Raw genomic sequence first — 14,746 nt, 5'->3', positions numbered from 1 at the left:
CTCACCATCCAGTGTTGTTGTAAAAGTCAAATAATACATACATGAGATTCTTTATAGACTGATAATGCTCTTCACAGTTTAATTTTCAAAAATAATACAAGCAATTAAAGGCTAAGGTAAATATCAGGAAGTGCCAAAATCATGCACGGTTAGAAAGGAGAGGGATCGATGTTGGCTTAGCTTTTTGTTTTTTTAATTTATTTTAATTTATTTTTGGCTGCGTTGGGTCTTCGTTGCTGAGCACGGGCTTTCTCTAGTTGCGGCGAGCGGGGGCTACTCTTCGTTGCGGTGCACGGGCTTCTCATTGCAGTGGCTTCTCTTGTTGCGGAGCATGGGCTCTAGGCGCATGGGCTTCAGTAGTTGTGGCTCGTGGGCTCAGTAGTTGTGGCTCGCGGGCTCTAGAGCACAGGGTCAGTAGTTGTGGCACACGGGCTTGGTTGCTCTGCGGCATGTGGGATCTTCCTGGACCAGGGCTCGAACCTGTGTCCCCTGCTTGGTAGGCGGATTCTTAGCCACTGCGCTACCAGGGAAGCCTGGCTTAAGTTTTAAGGGAGAGGCCGCCTGGAGGAGATGGAGGTTGGGTGCCGCCCCCCCGCCCCCCCCCCCCCCCCCCGCCGTGCTGGGTGTTATCACATGGAGGGTTGGACATTTGGGTGGGAGAAGGGAAGCTGGGCTGAGCTGGGTAGGATGGGAAAGCAAGAGTAGAGGTCCAGAGGCCAGCACATACAGAGTTTGAGACTGGGAAGGCAGTGAAGAAACCTCCTGAGGAAGAGTGGGAAATTAGGTGGTACCGGCAAGGCTGGTAAGATTTCAGGGGGCTGGGAAGGCTCAACATAGCTTTGCTGTACAGTAATGGGCCCCAGGGAAGCCCTGAAAGTTGGTGAGCAGAAGACAGGTAGCAGCATCAATGTTTCAGAGGCTACATTCTCTTATCTGATCCCTCTTGTAATTCGAAGTATGCCTTGGCCAGAGCAGGATTAAGCCCCACCCTGGGCTCATGGGCAGTCTGCCCTAACTAGCCAGGCTCAGTAATCACAAATATTACAATTAAAAAAAAAAAACCCTTTTATTAATAGCATACTTTCTCCCTTAGACAAAATCGGATTATGAACTGAAATGACATATGACCAAACCAATCAGAAGGAACCTGCTATTTATCTCCTGATCCCTTGGGAAGGGAGGCAGGGGGGGAAAAAACCCGGATGCAATGACTTCTGCAGTCTAAATGGGCTTGCGTTTATTTATGATTGGGGAAAGTCCTAGCAAAGACCCTGCACTTAATAACTCGTTTTAATTTTTTAACAGCTTCTGCAAGCATTTCTTCATCAAATCCACTGTAATGTGAGGAGAGAAGGGATTTCTTGCCCTATTTCACAGATGAATAAACTAAAGAACAGAAATGGGTATTCAAAATTTGTTTAAAATTGCAAAGCTGGTCAGTGGCCAAGGGCAGACTGGGTCCTAGTTTTCCCATTTCCCAGAGTGATACTCTCCTTACTCCACTCACTCCTAAAAAGCAGCAAGAGAGGAGCAAACAATGGCAACCAGTCACTTCTCCAGTTTACAAAGCCTTCCATTTCTCAGACTCCCTGAGATTTGTGGTCCCTCCTGCTTTAGGGCCTCAGGGAAGCTTCTTTATCTGAAACCCCCAACTCTCTCCCAATCCCATCCCAATCCCACTCCTGGTCTCTATGCATTTAGTCTCTGCTGAAATATCATCCCCCTTGGGAAACTTTCTGAGACCTCATTATGTTTAGAGCCCCTGTCCTGTGCCCCATCACTGTCCCTATACTATTACCATAGCCCTCAACCCACTTTAGGTTCATTTTATTTAATCATCTTTCTTCCATTCCCAGTAGGGCATCCAGGGACCTGTTTTGTTCTTGGAAAGTATTTGCTGAATTAATGAATGACCATACTTAGAGACGAGGAAACTGAGGCTCACTGAAATTAAATGAGTTGCCCAAGTTCTCACAGCTGATCGTGGAAGATGGGGCAGTTCTACCCCTAAATATGCAGTGCTCATTCCACTCTGCTACCCTGGTTTCTGGGTTCTCACCCAGCATTGTGGCCAGATAGAAGATACTCAGGAAAAGAAAAAATCTACCAATTGGAATTTCACTATTCTGGGTTTGGAGAATTCATTCAGCTTGGGCTCAGAGTGTGCTCAGATGCCAGATATTCTGGGGCATTCCAGACTGCAAGCACACTCTGCAGGCCTCTTTTGGGGACTAGCTACCTTTGAATCTCCAGTGAGGCTGTCAGTGCCAAGAAACAGAGATGACAGCAGTGAGACCTGACTTCCAAAGATCACTGGCCTCAAATGGATATGGACCTTTGCCTCACGGGGTGCCATATTGAATATTATGATTATTTCACTTGAAAGTGAGGTTATCGCCACGTTTTTGGAAAGCCCCAATTGGCTGTGTTCCTAACATATTTTGGTGTCATGAATTGATAGCATTCCATCTGGTAATTTTCAGATGCCAAGCCGACTGAGTAGAGAACGTGTGTGTGGCATTCAGCATCTCACTGTCTCACTGTCATTACTGCAAAAAGCTCTCCCTGTTTATTTTCCAGAGGGAGGAACTCTTTGCTGGCTTTTTTCTTCCTTCCCTGAACCTGGGTTGTTGACACAATTGAGTCCAAGGAGGCCAGGAACCGCCCTCTCCCCTCTCTGCAGCACAGCAGCGCACAGTTCAATTCAGTGCACATTAGTTGAGAACCTACTATGTGCGCAAGGAACTTCTCTCTTTTCTAGGGCTCTCCCAGCTAATGCTGCCTAACAAGATGTAGAAACCTGCCAACTACCTGGGTAAGGGATTCCACACTGAACTAAAGATGTAGACTGTGAAGTCAAGGAATTTATTTTTTGTTTGGGAAATGGATGAGCACAGGGGAACTATGAAGCATGACTAGTTAAGTGTCCCAGGGGACACTTATGCCAACAAATGGTTATGGGAGCAGCACAGAGGAAGCTGTTAATTCCATGGAGGAATCTAGGCAAGGCTTCAAGGAGGCTGTGATTTGACTTGGCACCTGCAGGGAGAATGGAACGATCAAATGCAGTGAGGATGAGAATGAAGAGATTCCAGACTGCTCAAGGAAGCACAGCTGGCTCAGAGAAGGAATCCAATCAAAGTGGCCTAGGCACCGGGCCAAGATCTGGGGACTTCGAATCTCCCATTGTTACCATGGCAACAAGCAGCTCACTCCTGCTTGGCCCTCTCCCAGCCAACTGCTCTAATCCATGGCATTCCAGTGGCCTGAGGAGAAGGGCTGCTACTGGGAGACCTTCTCTCCCTCCTTACCTTCTTACTTATTATGACTTGAATGTTCAGGGACAGGGCAGGGCGTAACTGATGATACGCTGGGCCAAGGACCTTCAGGGGATGTTTTTCATGTTTAACCATGTTTAACCAAGCAGATTATTGTGTAAGAAAATTTGAGTGGATAGTGAGTTTTCTGCCTCCTTCCCTCTCAACTCCAAACATGCTTTATTCCTTTGTATGTTCTTAAATTTGGTGATAATCCTGAATTCAAATCTGGGGCTACAAAGGTAACCAAAGCCGGTTCCAGTTGGCACAAGTTCAAAGGGATCTCTCTCTCATACATACATACACACACACACTTAGCCTACCCATGTAATAATACTGGTAACATTTAGCCCAAGGTTGGTAGAAATCAAATGAGATTTTTGTGCAAGAAGGGCAAACCTAGACCACAGGTTGCAAGCCGGAAGCCCCTGAGTTAGATGTGACCAGTGAAGAGAGGTTGTTTGAACCACAGCTTCCAGCACAGCTGGTCCTGCCCTTATTCCCGCACCGCCTGTGTTACTCTTTCGGGCGGATCAGCTTGGGTCAAAGGTTGCCCCTCCCGCATTCACTAGCTGTCTGACCTTGGAAAGTCCCTTTACCCCTCTGTGCCTCAGTTTCCTCAAATATAAAAGAAGAATCAGAAGAGATTCTGTCATTGAATTGTTATGGAAATCAGATGAGTTAAATCATCTGTATCATGTCGTTAAAGCAGCACATGGCACAGAGTAAGTGTTCCATAAATGTTAGCTTTATCTGTCAGGCCTCGTGGGTGTTGAGCTCGTGAGCCCTGCTATGATCCAGCGGTGGGGAGCTCAAGGATGCAGAAGGGACCACAGTGATTGACGACTGCTGTGTGTAGCATGGCAAGACGCTTTGGTTATCTCAGGCAGAGCCAGTGAGGAATGCTCTGGCCTATAGAACTGCAGCAGAGATTGACCTGTGTACTGTACTGCCCCCACCAGATAGGGTAAGAGAAAGGAAAATTTAGTGGCCTGGGGCTTTTTCTGCAATCATGGGTTACATAGAGATCATCATGGTTGAACATTTCTGTCCCTCTCTCCTACATTACCTCCTTGGCAACGGGTGAAAGATACTGTTGGATACTTGTGCTGTCTTACTATTGTATTCTTATGGTAAGATGCTGTTCATGTCTGCTTTCCCACTTGACTATAGACTGTTTGAGAGTTTTTTCCTCTAGGAATCCCCCATGCCTAGTTCATTGTTGGCACATAGTAGATGCTCAATAAATGCTTGTCCATTTGATTAGTGAACTGACTGAATGGTTATGGGATGGAAAAGACCCAGAGTTGAGAGTGCCTTTGTGAGGCTGTATATTACCTCCTGCAGGCCGGGGTGCCCACATTTTCATTCCTGGGAGACTGAGCCCTCATATCTCCACAAGCTTTGCATTGGCCTCTGCAGGACCAGGTCACGGGTGCTCTAACAGGGTAGGGTTACAGCGGTGAATGGGGACCAGGACTGGGGCCTGTGCAGAACAAGAAGGCCTTGCTTTCACAGTTGGGGTAGGAACCCAAAGCAGCAGCTTATGGCTTAGGTAAGTTGCTCAGAGCCTGGGGAGCTGGCTGAGCAGGGATGAAGCAGGTGTCAGGGATGCTGAGAGTCACACCACACAGAGCCTGGGTGGTGGGTGAAGAGAGGGTGGCACCAGCAAGCAGAGATCCCAGGACAGACTCTAATCCCAGGGGGGAGGCTGTTTCTTCCACCTCTGGATGAGGGGGCAGGACTACGGCTAAGGGCTGGCAGGTTCCTAGGCATAGGCAGTAGGCCCCTGCAGGTGGGATCTGTGCCTGTCTTTGTTTTTTAAATTCCCCACGGCCTCCAGTATAGTGTCTGGCACACACAAAGACATTTAAGAAATGTGTATGAATAAAATGCAGCCAGAGCCACGCTGGGACAGCTCCTGCCTTCTAAAGCAAGGCCAGCAGGGCTCCTAAGAGTTTTTACAGTTCTCCTTTTGTAGAGAGGTGCTGAACGTGAACCAGTCTCACTGAAGACCCCTGAGAAAGAGGAGTGAGGATTAGCAACTGGGGAGAGTCTAGACCTTTCTCTGAGGCTACTGATTCTTATCCCTGCTGGTGAGGTGAATTGCCCCAGATACCGGATAGCCATGAGCTAGGAGTCTTGAAGTAACAACACAACCTTGAGAGGAAATGGAGAACATACAGTTTGGTAAAGTGGTTTAGCAGTTCATTCCAGTTCTGCTTCAGGATCCCAGGCACCTCTGCAGACTCCTCACCTGGGTGTGGGGAGATGTCTTCACAGTCCCCCCCGTCTCCCCACCCTTCTTCCCCCTCTTCTCTTGTCTTCTCGTGTACGCAAGCGTGTTCAGATGTAGAGAGAACAACAGAAGCCCTTCTAGGCTTTTTCTAATTTCCTTCCCCTCGTGCCTGGGCCACAGCTTTTTTGAGAAAGCGTATGAGTTGAGTTCCAGGCATTGGAGTTCCGTAACAGTGTGACAGGGGCTGGAAGTTCCATCGGCAGAAGCACATTAACCTGTGTTTAATGAGCAGCTACTGTGTGCCAGACGCTTGGCTCTGGGAATGATGAGGTGGTGTTGCCAAAGGGAGGATGGGGGAGGGTCAAGCCTTACCAAGGGGCACAAAGGCTCATTTATTTATAAATGAAATAACAACTTTGACTTAGATTTTTGTCTCCTCTGTTAAGTCTGTCACCTAGAGCCGGGCTAAGTGCACTTCCTCCCTGTTGTGACACCTATCATAACATTGATGACACTGTATTATAATTGCCTCTTTATCCATCCACCAAAGTAGACTGTAAGCTCCCAAGATATTGAACAGCTTCTGATTCATCATTGGTGGCAGCTGCAGAATTTCTTTGTAGGAGAGGCTTACAGATAATACTCTGGAGCCAGAGGAAGAGAACTTTGCTCTTGGTAGAAACTTTAGTTTTCCTCTTCTGTAAAATAGGTATCGTAGTTGAACTGTCATGAGGGTTAAGTGAGAAGTATGTGACTTTCTTAATGCAGTGCCCGGCACACATAAGGTCCTCCATAAATGTTGCTGGTGTTACCTGTTGCTTACTACTCAGCTACACCAAGAAGGATTTATAGTTTACCCAAATATTATCTATCTCAAGCATCCAAATAACTCTGCATCTCTAGGACCACAAGAAGCCAGGTTTAATATCTTTCCTTAAAGCATAAGATTAAAGGCAAGAAATAAGGGACCAGGCGTGGGAAAGCATGCCACTTACTATGCACTTTATCCTCAAGAAAGGAAAGTGAATTTATAAATATGTTGATTAAAATGTGGGAGAAGAGAAAACAGTTTGGTCGTTCCTCAAAAAGTTAAACATAGAGTTACCCTATGATCCAGCAATTCCACTGCTGGGTATCTACCCAAAACAATTGAAAATAGGTACTCAGACAAACCCTTGTACCTGCATGTTCACAGCAGCACTATTCACAATTGCCAAAAGGTAGAAACAACCCAAGTGTCTGTCAACAGATGAATAGGTAAACAAATGGTGGTACATACACACGATGGAATATTATTCAGCCATGAAAAAGCACAAAGCACCAATAAATGCTAAAACATGAATGAACCTTGAAAACATTATGCTAAATGAAAGAAGCCAGACACAAAAGGGCATACATTGTATGGTTCCATTTATAAGAAATATCAGAATAGATAAATCCATAAATGCAGATTGGTAGTTGCCACGGGCTGGGAAGAGGGAGCAATAGGAGGTAACTGCTTACTGGGCGTGGGGGTTTATTTTGCAACGATGAAAGTATTTTGGAAGTAGATAGAGGTGGTGGTTCTACAGCATCATGAATGTACTAGATGCCACTGAATTTTTCACAGTAAAATGGTTAATTTTATGTAATGTGAATTTCACCTCAATAAAAAAAGTGGGAGGAGATAACACAAAATTTCTTGAAAGCTGATTGATGGTTAAATGGAAAAGAATGGTGTAGTTTCCATTATTAATGGTTTGAGAAGTATAACATCACTGATTATCTTTTTAGTGTGTATTTATTCATTCACTCCAATACCAAATGTCAAATGACCACATACCTCAGTGGTTGAAGTATTCCTTATTGAAGGAATAATATTTTTTAAACCACTGAAGACTTATTCCTGGAAAATGTCAGTCAGGAACATCAGACCTTCTTCCCTGTGTGTCACAGGCTCTGTGACTGTATCCCTTCCTCTTGTCCCAGACAGGGAGGGGGAAATGTAGTATCTCTGTCTGGAAATGAGATATTCTTTCCACATCCAGCCGTGGAAACCTGTGCCGTCCATCCATTGAAAACATGGTAAAAATCAGCTCTTTCCTCAGAGGGGTCAATAATGTCTTGGTGCAAAACTACAAAGAACACAGTAGTTGGAAATCAGCAAGCGCCCTGAGGCACCCGGCGCATCATTGCTGTTTTCCTGAACCAGAGAAGGCTTCGGGCCAAATATCCCACAGGGCAGGGTCTGAGTTTCTAATTTGGAAACCAGGAGAGCTCTGAGCAAGCAGGTCATGTCTGGGTGGTGTGCTGTGCCAATGTGCTCCCCTCTCCCAGGGGAGGTCTCATTATGGGATGGGGTGGGTCACCCACGTAATGAGTCTGGAGGTTTTAATCTAGGCCATGGCCAGGTTGCACTGGCCACTGCTATTCAGCCGACTGTGGGCCTTGGGCAGGAGCAGGGGGATGTTTCAGGTCAGGAACGGAAGGCAGAGTGAGGGAGGGGAAGGTGGGAGCCACCAGTCACTTACAAGAAAGGAGTTTGACAGATGGGGTAGGTCTGCAGGGCTGGCCCTGAGAGTGGTGTGTTCTCTTCCAGCCTTGCCGCTTCTCCCCAGCATGATGTTGAGTAAACCACTGTGATGTGCTCGTAAAGCAACCCGGTGGGTGGCTGGGAGGCAGCAGTGGCTGTCATTTTTGTGTGCCTCAAATTCTTAGCACCACTATTCAGCAAATAGCTACGGAGAGCCTAGTGTGCACACTACAGATTCATGGGAGTAAGAAAAGTTGGATGGACATTTGTTTGCTCCCGGTCCCTGATCACTGGGAAGGTCACTTTGACCCCAGCGTTAGTTCCTGGGTGATTTCGGGCTCATGTGCCTGAGTGGCTCTCTGGAACGTCAGGCTACGGTGGGACTTTTACAGCAGAAGGGCTTTTGAAAGCCGGCACCTTGTCCCATTGGTGGAGCTGCATAGGAACCTAAGATTATAAGCGTAGAAAGGGCACAGCCTCAGGATCTTCCTCAGGTTGGGGTGGGAAAAGCAGGCTCCGGACTCGCACGCAGCTTTTCTCTTCTCTTATTTAAGGTGGCCGCAGTCACACGTCATTTAGGTTAAGACCCAGCATGTGCACCGTGTGCCATTCTGTTCCCATTAAGAGTAAAGCTAATTGAATGTCCCAGTTTCCCCTGCCTCTTTCTCCATCCCCAACCCCCAGCCTCCATACACATCTCTAAACCTGTGTACCCCCAGCTTTTCCTTCTCAGGACAATTTGAAGACTAAAAGAACTATAATATACAACTATCCTTATTGCTGTTACATTTTTTTCCCCCTTCTCTTCTGCCAGTTTTCTCTTATGACTTGCCTGGAAAACGAAAAGAAATTGCTGATGGGCTTTCCTTAAGCCTGTCCGGCTTGAAATTAGGATTGTATCTGCGGAGAATAGAAGTCTACTGAAAAACAACCTAACAGGAAGGAGTTATAGACAGTTAAGAGCAAGGGCAAGTCTGCAATGACTTACAAACACAATCTTCAATTTTGACCAAGAAACACGGCTATGATTCGGTTTTCCTTCATTTCTTAGCAACAAATTCCATGGAGCAGTTTGCTTACAGACGTGGGAGGAGGTCTCTTCCCAGGGCCAGGATTTGGTTCGGACACTGCCATAAGCCCCTTGGGAGCTGCCCTAAGAAAGGAATCTTGTGTTTGTGTGAAGTTCATTTTGGAACTCGGCTACCCTTGCCCGGTCTCCACTAAGGGGCCACGACGTCCCCAGGTGGTGCTCTGTTCAGATGGCCCGGGCTGATGTGGGAGAAATGTCAGAAACCTGAGCTGGTCGATGGCCCTGGGGATTGCCCATCCAAAAATTTGCTGTAGATTTTCCTTTTGCTGCTTGGAGAGGGCAAGTCTATCTGTCACGGTTTTATCTCTTACTGTGCCTGTGATAAGTCTCACGAGCTCCTATGATTCGCTTAGAGCCTTTCTTATCGAATGGTCAGTTGAATGTCATATTTGATGTGTACTGCTGACCCACCCACTGGTCTGGAAACAGTCTTCATGATAAGTTGCATGAAACCCTAAACAGGCTTTAGTTCATTAAGGCACCCAATGCTGTTTTCCTTCTTGAGGGATCTCTGGGAATTCTTGAGAACAGTTTAAGGATTGACATCGAGGAAACAGAAGGGATGGCAGTGGTATGGAGATTGTTTTAAAGGGGGAGATCTGCCCACATCTCCTGAAGGTCTGCTCTGGGTTATCCCCAGAGACCACTCAGGGAAGATTCAGCCTTCAAGTGGAATCTTCTCGCTTTTCCTCTCTGCCAGCACTTGAGCGCCTGCGTGTGTCCCTGTGTGTGAGGCACAGAAGGTCCAGGTGATAGACAGTCCAGAGAGTGTTCGCTATTCCTGAACTTGGATTCTGGTCCCTCCATTAACCAGCTGTTGACCCGGGCACACACTTCCCTCCCTGAACCTTGGGTTGCTCATCTGTGGAGTGAGAGGGAGAGGGGCTGGCTCATCTCTAAAGTATCTTTCCATCTGAAGTCTCTGTGTCTGTGGTTATTTCCTTTTCTTCATTCAACAACCAGCCCCTACAGGGAGTCTGTTTACTTGAAAGTTTGGATGTTGGCGTAAAACTTGAGCTTCCCTGGGTTGGAATATGTCAGGCTTCTCTGGCTGGGAGAAGACACAGAGATATCTAAGCCATCAAAAGATGCTCAGATTCAGGGCCACTACTGGTTCAACTAGCACATTGGTGAGGATTAGGAAAAAAGTGTCCCCTCTGGGTGGACTTGGCTGCAAAGGGGGTGGGTCTGTGGCTTAGCAAGTGGAATCTTGACTGCTTTCAGCCCCATGAGCTCCCAGGAGCCCTTGTGCACCACGCAACCTGCATACGCTTTAGGAGAGCATTTGCTTCTTTGGTCTCTGACCACATTAGGTAAGGAGTTAAAAGAGAAGTGGCCAGAATAGATGCATGTCATTGCTCTGATGGAAGGAGACTTTTATAATTACTGCCTTAAAATATTTCATGCATTTAAAAAGCTGCAAGTCTGGGCCTAAGACGCTGCCCAGATCCTGTACCTACACAGTCCATCTGATTTGGTAACTTCAAGAGGAAAGACTAGTACTACTAGTAAAAACCCCTTACATTTTTATAGAGCCTTACAATTTATGTAGCACATTAAATGTACTTTCTTTTTCAATTTGATTCTGATTCTGACTATTGCCCTGGTGAGATATAATTATCTCCATTTTAAATATAAGGGAAATGAAGCTGAAAGATTCAAAGACTTGTTCAAGGGCAGCTAGTAAGTGGTCAAGGCAAGAATTGAACCCATGTCTATCTAGTTCCAAGTTCAAGGTTTTTTTTCTTCCACACCAGGACACATAAGATCCTGATCTGGGCATTGGCAGCCAGCCCTAAAGGACCACTCTATAGCGGTTTAGAATTAGTCTGAGAAAGTTGTCCTTCTTTTAATGAAGGTAGGACTCTCCCACACAGGTGCCATGACTAGATTTGGGGTATGAGTTCCGGAGGTGTCTCTGCAGATTTTACAATTCAACTAAAGTATTCATGTCTCACACGGGGGAGTGATTCTTGGGGATTTACTTGTTCGGTTAAATGCATCTGTACCACCTGTGTGCCATTTTAGGGTTCTCGCCAACACTTTAGGTATCACCGTGCAAGGCATCTGGGGAAAACCTTGGGAGTCTAGAGAGAGTCATCTGGAAGTCACTGTGTGGTATGAAAATAATACCTGTAGGCCATTACTGACAAATCCAAGACTCTTCAGGGTCAAATGGTCTCACTGACAGTGTAATCAGGCCTCTTTAGCTTCCTTCGACACTGCTTTTCTGTACAGCATCTGAGATAGTTACGTTGGAGCAGCCTCTGCCTCTCCTTGGGCTCCAGACTTGTGTGCCCGCTGCCTCCCATATATCTCCACCTGGACATCCCCTGAGTACATCCAACTTAAATGTGTCTAACATGTTCATCGTTTTCTTCAAAAATCTGCTTCCCAAGTCCACGCCTCCCCTAGTTCATGTGGTTTCCATTACAAGCATCACGGTGCATCTCCCCATCCCCAGCTCAACACCTTATAATCCTCTGTTCCACTCATTCCTCCTTTGCCACGTTCACTTGGTCACCAGGTACCTTTGACTCTACTTCCTAAACACCACTAAAGTCCATGCCCTTTTCTCAGTTCCCTCTGCCATGATCTTAGTTGAGGTCTTCCTTATCTCTGTTCTCATCTCTCCAAGTCCGCCTCCATCTGGCCATCAGTTCTCTCTCCAAACACAAATCTGACCATACTGTTTCCCTGTTGAAAAAATGACTTCCCACTGCTACAGGAAAGAGCTCACCATTCTTTGTACAGTAGTGTAATCCCCATTACTTGCAATTCCCCCAACCTGCCATTGAATTTGCAGATACTCTTTCCTCTGTCTGGAATACCCTTTTCCTGGGAATGCCTAATCATTTTCAAAACCTGCTCCTCCGTCATTTCTGCAGATAATTCCTGGGGGATTTATTCACTCCCTCCTTTGGATTGTTTTGGTGTCCCATAGCTATTGCTATGATGATGTGTATTATTCTGAGCTGTAGTTTGTTCCTCTGTCTCATTTACCAGATTTCATGTCCTCAAATGCAGAAACTGTATCATGATAATTGGACTCCAGGGTCCCGGCATACTGCCTGGCACACAGTGGGTGCAGTAACTGTTGAATGAATGGATGGGATGGAGGTACGTCCCTGTTTGATGAAATCAGTGACTGTGCTTGTCGAGTGTTCATTACTCTCTTGGGGTTAGTCTTCAGGGAAGAGGACAGAAAAGATCCTTTCTTTATTCCACAGGCTAAATATTAACAAAGTTTGAAGGCTGGAGAAACATTTGTTTTGCAATACATTTCTTTCCTAAAATTGTATCTGGGGTGGGGATGGGGAGCCAGAATTTCAGATGAAGTGAAGGACTTGATCAGATTTTTTTAATACAGCTGCCTCCCCAGCCCAGCACAGGCGAAAGGTAGACACATCAGACCAGGAGGTTGATGGTGACATCCTTGCTGAATTCTCTAGGCGGAACTTGCAAACCATTTGTACAGAGGTTAGGAACAACCTAGCGTCAGTGCTGTCTTCCAGTCCTGTTCCTTGTAACTCAAGGCTCTCCCGTTATCCAACAGGACTTCAGAATGAGGGTCCCTTCAGATTAGGTGCAGGTTCTTATGACCTTCAGCTGAGTGAATGAAAGGCAACGGCTTTGGAAGGAAAGTGCTTCTCAGATGCTCAAGTGTACCACCCTTCCTCATTCAGCAGATTCTGTGGAGCAGTCCTGCAAGGCAGCTAGCATGTGGGCTGCCACTGTTCCCTAAGAAATTAGGGCAGTGCCTGTCTGCTTCAGTTTCCCTTTCGGTTAGGCAGGGCTGGTGTTCCCACTAGCTAATGTCGATAGTTTAACTCTACTATAATGTATTCCTGTGAAACTCTTTAAAATACTAGGGAAACTCACTGTGTCCTCCATTTTACGTTCATGGGCAGGGTGAGGGACTGGGTGTGGGACTGTTGAGAGAGGTAAAGAAGTTAGCAAGCGGTCTGTGTCAAGGCAGATCCCCCCAGAGGCTCGGGGAAGAGCAGACAGGTTCCCATTCCAGCCCTGGCTCCAGGCCATATTTTCGCGGTGGCCAGTTTCTTAGACCCCTTGAAAATTTGGCTTCACCTAGGATAATTTAGAAACCTCTGAGCCTGGGGTGATTTTTGGAGGGTCTCAGGTCTTGACTTTTTTTGTTAGCAAACTGAATGTCCCTCTGTCCCTTTCAAGCCGCTCCTGCCGGCAGCTGTTGTCAACGGGAGTCGGAGAACTCCACCCCAAACCCCACTAGGAACCCATGTGGACTCAGCCCAGAAGCAGAAGTAAGGCTGCCAGGAATCCTCGCAAAGCAGGGGGACGCTGCAAGTGAAGTTGCGAAGGGGCAAGAGGCTGTTTGGAAACAATCCTTAAATTTCACTTATCTAGGGGGCTAGTCTCAATCTTCTGAAGAAAGGAGGGAGTGGGAAGCCCCCTTGCAAACGGAGGGCCGCTCAAAAAGTGTTTTAAAACACACACACACACAACAACCACAAAAAATCTTGAGACTCACCCTTGAGTCCACTGGAGGGATTCCTGCAGGCGTGGTCACTCGGGGGTCCACCGGGTGCTGCCCGTGCACCAGCGATCGGGCGCAGGGACGAGGTCCTGGTGTCTCGCTGGAAGCCCCTGCGGGTCCCGCGCGGGCCAGGCCCAGGTGGAGGGTCAGCGGGGGCCGCCCTGCGCTGCGCGTACCTGCCTCAGGCTTTGAGAAAGGCGCCCTCTGTGTTCCCTGCCCTCCCGCTGGCCGACGCCTCGCATTTTTGAGGTTTCACTCCAACTCCGTCCTGCCCCTGATGTCAGAGGCTCGACTTCCTGAATCAGACTCGCTCCTTCTCCCGCTCCCTGGGCTCGGCCCAAACTCGCCACCCTGGGGCCCGCGGAGGACGGCTGCCCTTGGACTTGGGCGCACACGGCCCAGACTCGCCCTCCCTCCCACCCCGACTTCCCGCCAGTTACCCCCTCCCTGCCCCGCCCTTAAGTGTCGGTGCCCTGTCGGTCCCGGAACACGCCTCCTGCAGGACAGAGCTGCTCAGGAGCCTGCGGAACCAGTCCCAGTCGCTTTCACGGAGGCACCAAAGTTCCCAGGGATCTGAGACCTAATTCGGGGAAAAGTGGGCTTAAGTGAAAATAGCCCAGCCCTTCCTAATGGAGCAGCCTTCTTGGAAAGGGGGTGGGAGGTGTTGGAGAGGGAGGCCATGGGGCAGATTGGGTGAAGGCTCCAGTGCCTTATCTGGACAAAGGACGTGATGGGCTCCCCTGGTCAGCACGGTGTGTTTGGTGGGGTGCACGCAACACCTTGGAAAAGTCTCTGCACTGCTTACCAAAGGCAATAAGAAACGGTGTGCTCCAGCAGGAGCTGTCAGAAGCAGAGATGGAGGGGAAAACTGCCTTCACAAAGTTCTCAAAGGTGCTTCCCCTCTCATCCTCAGTTGCCCTCTATCCACTTTTTATTCAGAGCTGGTGGGTCTGGAGTCCAGCACCTGGAAAGCTAGGAAATGAAAGAGCTGCACCAGTGTGGGATGGAGGACTCCAGACACAAAGCTTCTGATTACCCATGGCAGGGAGCTCAGTGTCTCCCAGGTACTGTG

At 47.7% G+C, this 14,746-nt stretch overlaps 1 protein-coding gene across 1 annotated transcript in view; it reads right to left on the bottom strand.

The window, feature by feature from the left end:
• The window catches only part of KIAA0040 (KIAA0040 ortholog), a 32,884-nt gene extending 18,828 nt beyond the window's left edge, over window positions 1-14,056 (bottom strand). Inside the window, exon 1 of the mRNA XM_030875408.3 lies at window positions 13,669-14,056. The gene's annotated coding sequence lies outside the window, so the exon portion shown is untranslated. The remainder of the gene's footprint in view (window positions 1-13,668) is intronic.
• Between the last annotated feature and the right edge of the window lie 690 nt (window positions 14,057-14,746).

The sequence above is a fragment of the Globicephala melas genome, chromosome 1 (assembly GCF_963455315.2).
Source record: "Globicephala melas chromosome 1, mGloMel1.2, whole genome shotgun sequence".
Classification (NCBI taxonomy): domain Eukaryota; kingdom Metazoa; phylum Chordata; class Mammalia; order Artiodactyla; family Delphinidae; genus Globicephala; species Globicephala melas.
Note: the sequence above shows the minus strand (reverse complement) of the source record. Positions and strands in the feature narration are given on the sequence as shown.